The following is a 10,279-nucleotide window of genomic DNA, read 5'->3' on the forward strand; positions in this document are numbered from 1 at the left end:
TAGCTGAAACTATCAGAAATTGTGGTCAAAAGATTACTTCACATTGCTTGTCATCATTTACTGTCTATAATTACAAAGAAGAGAGCTAGAGAACTATGCCTCTCTACATTATAAGAGTTACAAGATTCCTACTTGATGTTTTTTCTTAGGGTCTCGTCTTGATCTTTGACTTGCTCTGTGCGTTATCTTTGATATTGATCTTCATGCTCTCTTGGCGGCTTGCGGATCATGCTCAAGTGCATATTTTAACTTGAGTTGGCGGTTGAAACTCAAAACTCAAGATCACAAAATGAAGAACCCAAAAAGGATGTGTTTCTGTTAGGGAAGAAAAAAAAATGAGAATCTTAAACTAGGACGTATAACCCTAGAAAGAAAAGGAGAAGCGGGGTGTGTTGCCCTGAGAGTTTCAAAAAAGACGTATTGTCTTTGTGGATTGTCCTAAGATTGGGTATATCCCCAAAAATGTGAATATGGTGTGTATAACCCATGAATGTTAGTGCGTACTGCCCAGGATATGCATATGGTGCGTATTGCCCATGAATAGAAAATTGATGCATATTGCATGTGAATAAGGACTGGTGCGTATTGCACATGAAAGAAGACTAGTGTGTTTTGCACATAAATGCAATATCGATGTGTATTGCATGTGATTTGGATTGGTACGTCTTGCTCATAAAAGAAAGACTGGTACGTTTCGCACGTGAATAAAGGACGAGTGCGTATTTGCACATAATTCAGATTGGTGCATATTGCACGAAATTTAGACTGTGCATATTGCACATGAATAAATGATGGTGCGTATTGCACATAAATAAGGGACGTGTGCGTATTGCACAGAATTTAGAGTAGTGCGTATTGCCCGAAGCTCTCAAATTGAGAGGTCAGAATGCGAATAGCATGAGATGAAACAACAAACATGTGAAGACTTTGGAGAACTTCCTTTTTGTGATGTTTCATTTTTTACTTGTAATCCCGCATTTTCTTTTGTTCCTGTGTTGAGCAAAAGAAAGAGAAAATTGTTAGTTTAAAGCAGTGGTTGGTTTGTGGCCTTGATGCTCCGATGACTTGACCATACTCCTGACCAATTTCTCCAACTCTACTCAAAATTCTCGGTTGAACAACCTTTGAAGCTTCCTCTTTGTTGATTCAGGGGCGTTGATCTTTTTGGTACTACCAAATATCATGGTGCGACTGATGTCCCAAAGGATGAATTTTCCTGTTGAATATTTTTCATGACTTAAGAGACTATATCGTGTTCCTTCACAAGTTTTTAGTGAAGATTTGAGGCGTTTTTAGTCCTTGCTCGAGGCATGTCAACTCGGATACTCAGCTTTACTTTTGGGAACCCGTAGTAAGTTTTGCAATCTTTTACCTTATTTTGTCAAGAGATTATATCGAAAAGACTAGAGAAATATCAGACTTAAGAGTGTGAAAAAAAATTGGATCAAGAAAGACTATAAACTTAAGGAAGGTCATTCCCTTTTGAAGAAAAATGAGAAAGAGAACTTATCTGGAGGCATATGTCGACTTTGAGTGTACCATGACATGCACTTTGGACTTAACCCCGGATCCGTTTGAGTTGTCTAATTCTCAAAATCTGAACCATTATCAATTTATAACTGATCTATGTATTCTTCATGCAGAGGTATCGAGAAATGGTGATCTTTGCAGATTTCTCCCAATTAGTCATTTTCATGATATTCTCTTCTTTTATCTTAAGGTGTCCCGCAAGGGTTTTCACCTATAAGATTTTATTTCTTGTCGTCTTATGGTGCCTATAAAGGTTTTCACCGATGAGACTTTTTTCTTACTTATAGTGCCCACAAAGGCTTTCACTCATAAGTTTTTTTTTTTTTTGACATCGACAATGTTGTCTTTGATGATCAATTGTCCGTGCAAGACACATTGAATCTATCGTGCTAGAATAAAATCATAAACGAAATTACCATATGACTCTATCTTATCAAAAAATTAAAAAAATGCCCCAATTTTCTATAAGTATTGGAATATTGATTTTTTTTTGTATGACCGAACCCCAAAGGGTTGCCTACGTATCCTTTCGGAATCAGGTCAAACATAGTTCAAAAATTCAAAGAGAGGATTTTGTGTTTTTTTTTCAAAGATGCCTCTGTTCCCTCAACCACAGACTTCTCACAGTATCTCAGAACACATTAGATGTAGTATCTTTTGACTGCGTCCGCATTAACAATTATGCCTGTGATTTTTTCCCTCCACATCAGTAAGGTGCAAGGCTCCTTTGGACAACACTTCCTTGATAAGATATGGACCTTGCCAATTTGGGGCAAACTTTCCCTTAGCCTCTTCTTGGTGCGGGAGAATGCGCTTTAAGACCAGTTGACCTACTTCAAAGTGTCTTGGGTGCACCTTTTTGTTGTATGCACGAGCCATCCTTTGCTGATAAAGCTGACCAAAACAGACGGCCGTCAATCGTTTCTCATCTATTAATGTGAGCTGCTCTAGTCAGGTTTTGACCCATTCAGTATCTTCAATTTCAGCCTCGACAATAATTTGAAGAGATGGAATTTCGACTTCCGCTGGTATCACAGCCTCGGTCTCATACACCAGCAAATAAGGAGTTGCACCAATCGAGGTGCGCACTATTGTGCGATATCCTAAAAGGGGAAAAGGCAGCTTCTCATGCCATTTTCTAGTGCCTTGAACCATTTTTCTGAGAATCTTTTTTATATTCTTGTTGGCTGCCTCTACAGCTCCATTGGCCTTTGGTCTGTATAGAGTAGAATTATGATGCATAATTTTGAACTGCTCACATACCTCCTTCATCAAATTGCTATTAAGGTTTGCAGCATTATCTGTGATGATAGTTTTTGGGATACCAAAACGACAAATGATGTTTGAATGGACAAAATCCACGGCCGCCTTCTTAGTGACTGCCTTGAAAGTGATTCCCTCTACCCATTTAGTAAAGTAATCAATTGCGACCAAAATAAATCGATGTCCATTAGAAACTTTTGGCTCAATTGGTCCGATGACATCCATTCCCAATGCAACAAAGGGCCAAGAAGCGGCCATGGGGTGCAACTCTGAAGGGGGTGAATGAATGAGATCACTATGAATTTGACACTGATGACATTTTTTCACAAAGCGAAAGCAATCCCGTTCTATGGTAAGCCAGTATTATCCTGCTCGGAGTATCTTTTTCGCAAGGACATATCCATTCATGTGTGGTCCACATACCCCATCATGTACTTCATTCATGATCTTCTCGGCTTCTTCAACATCCACACATCTCAACAAGTTCAGATCCGGGGTGCGTTTATATAAAACTTCCCCGCTCAAAAAGAAACCACTAGCCAGACGTCTAATAGTCCTTTTTGGCATCCATTGGCATGTTCGGGACATTTTCCTGTTTGCAAGAAATTCTTGATGTCTAGGTACCCCGGCTCACCATCTGATTCTGCTTCCACAGTGTTACAATAGCCATGTTGGTCCCAAAGTTGAATCTCCAAGGGAGTAATGCAAGTGTTTCCAGGATATGGAAGCATTGAGGCCAAAGTAGCCAAGGCATCTGCCAATTCATTATGAAATCTGAGAATGCATCTAAACTCGATGGTCCTAAACCTTTTGCTAAGATCTTCCACACATTGTTTGTATGGAAGAAGCTTGAGGTCTCGAGTTTTCCATTCGCCTTGAGCTTGCCGAATAAGCAAATCAGAATCTCCCAACACAATCAATTCTTGCACACCCAAATTTATTGCCATATTTAGACCCATGATGCAAGCTTCATACTCTGTTGTGTAATTTGTACAGAAGAAACGAAGTCGAGTTGTTGCAGGGTAATGCTGCCCTGTGGGCTATATGAGAATTGCCCCAATCCCTGTGCTTTTTCTGTTGATTGCTCCATCATAGTATAATTGCCAGGCTTGATTTTCACCTGGATCTACTTCTTCAACTGAGTTAATCTCTTCATCTGGAAAATATGTATCCAATGGTTCGTAGTCACCATCGACTGGATTCTCTGCCAAGTGGTCTGCCAGAGCTTGAGCTTTCATTGCGATTCGAGTGACATATTTAATGTCAAATTCAGTGAGCAAGATTTGCCATTTCGCGAGTCTGCCGGTTGGCATTGGCTTCTGAAAGATGTACTTCAAATGATCCATCCTAGATATGAGGTAAGTTGTGTAGGACAAAAGGTAATGCCTTAACTTTTGAGCTGCCCAAGTTAGGGCGCAACATGTCCTTTCCCAGAGGGTGTACTTGACCTCATCACTAGTAAATTTCTCGCTCAAGTAGTAGATAGCTTGCTCCTTCCTGCCTGTGGAATCGTGTTGACCGAGAACACATCCAAAGGAATTATCTGTCACTGAAAGATATAGAAAGAGAGTCCTATCAGGTTCGGGCGGGACCAATACGGGAGGTTTGGACAAATATTCCTTGATTTTTTCAAAAGCTTGCTGACAATCCTCCGTCCATTTGACAGCATCATCCTTTTTCAAAAGTTTGAAAATGGGCTCACAAGTGGTTGTGAGTTGAGCAATAAACCTACTGATGTAGTTCAACCTCCCAAGTAGACTCATATATTTATTTAAGAGAAAAAAAAACTGAATTTATGATATGATCAAATTTACATTATTTTTGCAAAATAACCAAATTTACATTTTTTTGCAAAAAGGGCCAAATTTAGTTTTTCTGTTTTTTTTTTGCAAAAAACAGCCTCTTTTACTAAAAATTAAAAAAAAGACTTTGATATTGTTGTGTTTTTTTTAGCAAAAAACATGAGTTATGTATCAACTTCATAATGATAAATATAAAATTCACACCTAGTTTAATAATAGAACACAAATATATAATAGCAAAAATGACCAGATTTAGTTTTTTTTTTTGGCAAGAAAACAACCTTTTTTTTTTTTTTTTCTTAGAATGACCAGAAACTAAAAATTAAAATAAAGACTTTGAGATTGTTTTTTTTTTTTTTAGCAAAAAGCATGGGTTATGTATCAATTTCATAATGATAAATATAAAATTCACACCTAGTTTAATAATAGAACACAAATATATAATAGCAAAAATGACCAGATTTAGTTTTTTTTTTTGCAAAAAAAACAGCCACTTTTTTTTCTTTTCTTAGAATGACCAGAAACTAATAATTAAAAAAAAAGATTTTGAGATTGTTTAGGGTTTAAATAGGTGTGGAGCATTAAACCCCCCACTCTTCTTGAAAAGTTAAGAGCCAATGCATGCATTAGACTCTTTGTTTTTCTAAGGTGCCACCCAAGATGACCAATGAAATTTCCTTTTTTTCTTTTTCTTTTTCTTTTTTTAATTAAAAAACTACATTGCCCTTTTAGATGACCCATTTCTTTTATTCATTAATTGAGCAAATTGCTGCTGGACATGTATTCTTAGGCCCATTGATACAACAGAATAATAATGGAGTCCAGCCCCTCATTAATTGAAGTATAAATTATAGGAACCACATATTATAAGTACTAAATAACATTCTATCCCTTCTAGTTTTCTATTTACCAAAAATCCCTTAAAAATGATGTTTGCGGGATACATAGCATTGTGCATGGAATACATTAGGTTTGATAAATTTCACATAGTGGGATACATAACGTTGTGCACGGGATACATTAGGTTTGATACATTCCACATAGCGGGATACATTGGCTATGAATATGAATGAATGGTTAGCGGATTTGTGTAGAGGAGGATGAAAGGAAGAAGTGGTAAAAATTTAGAGATTTTTCCGGCCAAGGGGTGGTGGCCGACGGCGGCAGTGGCGGCGGAGGCGGTGGCCGGCCGGTGGTAGGTGGAAGCAAAGGGGAGAAGAAAAAAAAAATGGCTAAAAAAATTTGATTTTGGGGTTTTGTTTTTTTGGTAGGGTCCCATAAGAACCCTTGGATAAAAAAATCATGGATGGTTGAGATTTAATCTTCACCATTTCTATTGGATCGGGTCAAAATTGATTGGGCCATTAGAATTTGGTCTAAATCAACCCAATTCAATCAAAAATTGGGTCATTTAGGCCAATAAAAAAAATAATATAAACAAAGACAAACTACCCAAAATACAAAACACGTAAAAAATTAGGTGTTCACAAACACATGTTGCAAACTACGATGATCAGTAAATACCTCACAGTTAACACCATAAAGGTAATGTCACCAGATCTTAAGAGTAAATACTATCGCTACCAACACCAAATCATGCGTTGGATAATTTCTCTCATGCACCTTCAATTGGCGCGACACATAGGCTATAACATTCTTATCCTGCATTAACACCGCGCCCAACCCAGAATGAGAAACATCACAATAAACTATAAAATCCTTACCTTCCACCGGTAATGCTAGAATAAGTGCGGTGGTCAAAAGAGTCTTGAGCTTTTGAAAGCTCTCCTAGCATTTTTCAGTCCATTCAGATGGGATCTCCTCTTTGGTCAAATTAGTTAAGTAAGTGGCAATAGAAGCAAAATTCTTTACAAATCGACAATAATAGCTAGCGAGCCCCATAAAACTCCTAACTTCAGTCACAGAACTTGGTCGAACCCAATTCTTAACCGTCTCAATCTTTTGAGGATCAACCATTACCCCTTCTTTCGAAACTACATGCCCAAAAATGTAACAGAAGTCAACCAAAATTCACACTTAGAAAATTTAGCATACAACCTTTGTTTCCCAAGAACACCCATAACAACACGAAGATGGTCAACATGATCTGCCTTACTTTTAGAGTAGACCAAAATATCATCAATAAAGATTATAACAAATGAATCAAGAAACGGCTTAAACACTCCATTCATCAAACTTATGAATGTTGCAGGCGCATTAGTCAAACCAAATGACATAACTAGGAATTCATAGTGCCCATAACAAATCCTAAACGCCGTCTTGGGGACATCCTCAGGCCTAATTTTTAATTGATGGTAACCAGACTTTAGATAAATCTTAGAGAAAACTGATGCACCTTGCAATTGGTCAAAAAGATCATTTATTCAAGGCAAAAGATACTTGTTTTGAATAGTGACCCTATTCAATTGTCGGTAATCTATACACATTCTCATACTACCATTCATTTTCTTAACAAATAAAACTAGGGCACCCCATGGGAAAGCAGTAGGTCAAATAAATCCCTTATCAAGAAGCTCTTGGATTTGAGCCTTAAGCTCTCTTAATTCCACCGGAGCCATACGATATAGAGGAATAAAAATGGGGCGCGTACCAGGCTTTAAATCAATGCAGAAATCTATATTTCTATCCGGAGGCATACCAGGCAAGTCACTAGGAAACACTTCTCTAAATTCTGACACCACAGGAATAGACCCAATGGATGGAGTCTCAATCTCAACATCTCTAATATGAGCCAAATAAGCCAAACAACCTTGCCCTATCAATTTCTTAGTCCGAATGGAGGATATGATCTTAGTTCGCTTAGGCTTGTACACCCCTTCCCATTCTAATTTTTCCCTTCCCGAAATTTCTAAAGTTACGGACTTAGTATTACAATTAAGTACGACATAATAAGGGGACAACCAAGTCATGCCTAAGATTATGTCAAAGTTAGTCATATCCAAAATCACCAAATCAACCTAAGTCTGAAAACCCATAAACAAACTAAGACAAGCACGATAGACATGAGTAACTATGATTGACTCTCTAACTAAGGTAGAAATATGGATAGGGGCATCAAGTATATCACAAATCATATCAAACTCTGAGGCAAATCGCACAGATACATAAGAATAAGTAGAACCCGGATCAAATAACATATTAGCCATCCGGTCACATACAAGAATAGTACTTGTGATCACCGCGTCAGACGCCTCTGCCTCATTCTTTCCCGAAAAGGCATAACACTGAGCCCTATCATCTTGACGAGCCACTTCCCTGCCTGGTTGCGCGTTACCCCTACCTGCATTACCATTTCCTCTACCTCCACAGCCTCGCTGATTATCTCCTCGCCCACTTTGTGGACGCCTTCGATCATTATTACCATTTCCCGCGGGTACCATTGCTCTAGACTGTTGCTGCCCGAATCTAACACACATCGGTAGTGACAATCGCTCCTCATATGCCTAGGTTTACCACAATTGTAACATGTACGATCAAAAGATGGCCTGCCTCCTGCTGAAGGCGCGACTTCCTAGCTATCATGAATCAAATTATGAGGTGGGGTTCCCGAGTAATTACCTGTAGAGGCGGGAATAATAGATTGAATTAGCTTGGCTGCAAGCGTTGGTCTTCCGGACCCTTTGGACTAAGAACCTTGAAAGTTACCCGAGTTCTTGGCCCTTTTTGCCCATGCCTTAACTTGACCATCTCGCCTCATCCCCCCCACTTTCTTAACATAGTTTGTTACCTCATTAAAGCTCTTCCCTGCAGAAGTCATATGAACAGATAATACTTGCAACTCAGAATTTAGTCCCCCAATAAATAACTGGATCCTCTCCTCCTCAGTAGTCACCAATTGAGTAGCATATCTAGACAAAACATGGGACTTGGCCTCATAAGCAGCCACAGACACACCACCTTGTTCCAAAGCCATAAATTTATCTTTCTTACGATCCCTCAAAGTCCTAGGCACACATTTCTCCAAAAACAGAGCATGAAATTGGGTCCAAGTAAGTGGAGGTAAAGTAGAAGATCTGTATTCCATATAAGCTCTCTACCACTGCTTAGCCTCACCTTGAAGTTGAAAAAACACAAACTCAACCCCATGCTGATGGACAATTCCCAACTTATGAAGCCTCTCATAGCAATCTAAGATGAACTCATAAGCATCCTCATTCTCAGAACCAAGAAACACATGAGGCTTTAGTTTCAAAAAACTTAGTCAACATTTCATGCTCATTACGAGTCATAACATAACCTAACAAAGGACGAAAGAAAGCATCGTTACCTCCCTTTCCACCTGTCTTGGGCGCAGTGCTAGCAACAGGAGGATTAGCAGGAGCTTGAGTTGCTTGAACAAAAGGAAGCACTCCAGGACCAACCAACCCTTTCAAGAATGACATGATTTATCGGGATAACACTGGGTCTATAGGAGGAACATTGGTAGTCTCAGCCTGCACATCTGTCACGACCCGAGAGTACCCCCTAATCATAACATAGCGTATTCGACCCCGAAGGGGTCTTATATGAGCCACATAGTCATTCATTGCATTCAATAATGAAAATAGTGCGGAATGAAAAACTTATTTACATCCACACATTCAAACTTCATTAAAACAACTTTAAAAACACACAGCGGAAGTCTAAGTCTCACATGACCATCTTAGACACAAACACAAAACATAAGTAGGGACACAACCCTTTACAATCAAAACAAAACTAAAAGTGTCTATTACATGAACAAAAGAACTTAAAAGTCTTATCCTCGAATCCATGAGGACATACCAAGTCTTGGAGGAAAGCAATCCAACACTTCAAACTAGCTAGGAGGGATCACTTGCCGGAACCTACACTTATAGTAAAAATATGAAGAATATGGGTTAGTACACAAAAATGTACTAAGTATGATGACCATGCAAAACATGCTTTAAAAGGGACATTTTGGTTAGAAACCATGCATTATGCCACTTTTTGAAGTACCATGAATAGTTGCATAAAAGACAGACAATACAAGCATAAACATCAAGTAAGTCATAATATTACCTTTAAACAATTTCAACATGAAAACCTTTACCTTGGACCTTCACCTCAAGAAACCCTTATGCTATACCTCGTGCAATGTATGGATGGCGTCCCATACCACCATCCATACTAAGGCACCACATTAAGGTCACTTAAGGTAACTTATCATTCCTTTCTTTCACCTTTGCACAATATTCATACATAAGAGGTATATCATTAATTAAGACATGACAAGGGAAAATAACTCGTAATATAACCCAAGTATAACATGCATAACATATTAAGCATTTAAGAGCCAACATTCTTTAATAACCTCATTTAGGCCACAATTGTATCACATACATTAGGATTTAGAGAAACTCACTATGACCCTCTCCAAGCCTACTCGTGCAATGTATAGGTAGCATCCCATACTACTACCTACACTTTGTAGAACCTATCAAGAAACCATAATGAAATCTCACATGATGGGAAGTAAGCATTTAACCGACATAGACCATGAGAGCTTGTCATGGAATCCGGTGTCATAAGTCCCCACACCGTAAAGAGGTGGTCTACTTGCCTACCTAGAATAGAAAATAGAAGTTTTATTCTTTGAAAACCTTTGAAACCCTTTTGAATGGACTCCTTGAAAGGAAGAATAATCAAGGATCAAGGGTAAC

This window comes from Solanum tuberosum, unplaced genomic scaffold (assembly GCF_000226075.1).
Source record: "Solanum tuberosum cultivar DM 1-3 516 R44 unplaced genomic scaffold, SolTub_3.0 scf00213, whole genome shotgun sequence".
NCBI lineage: Eukaryota > Viridiplantae > Streptophyta > Magnoliopsida > Solanales > Solanaceae > Solanum > Solanum tuberosum.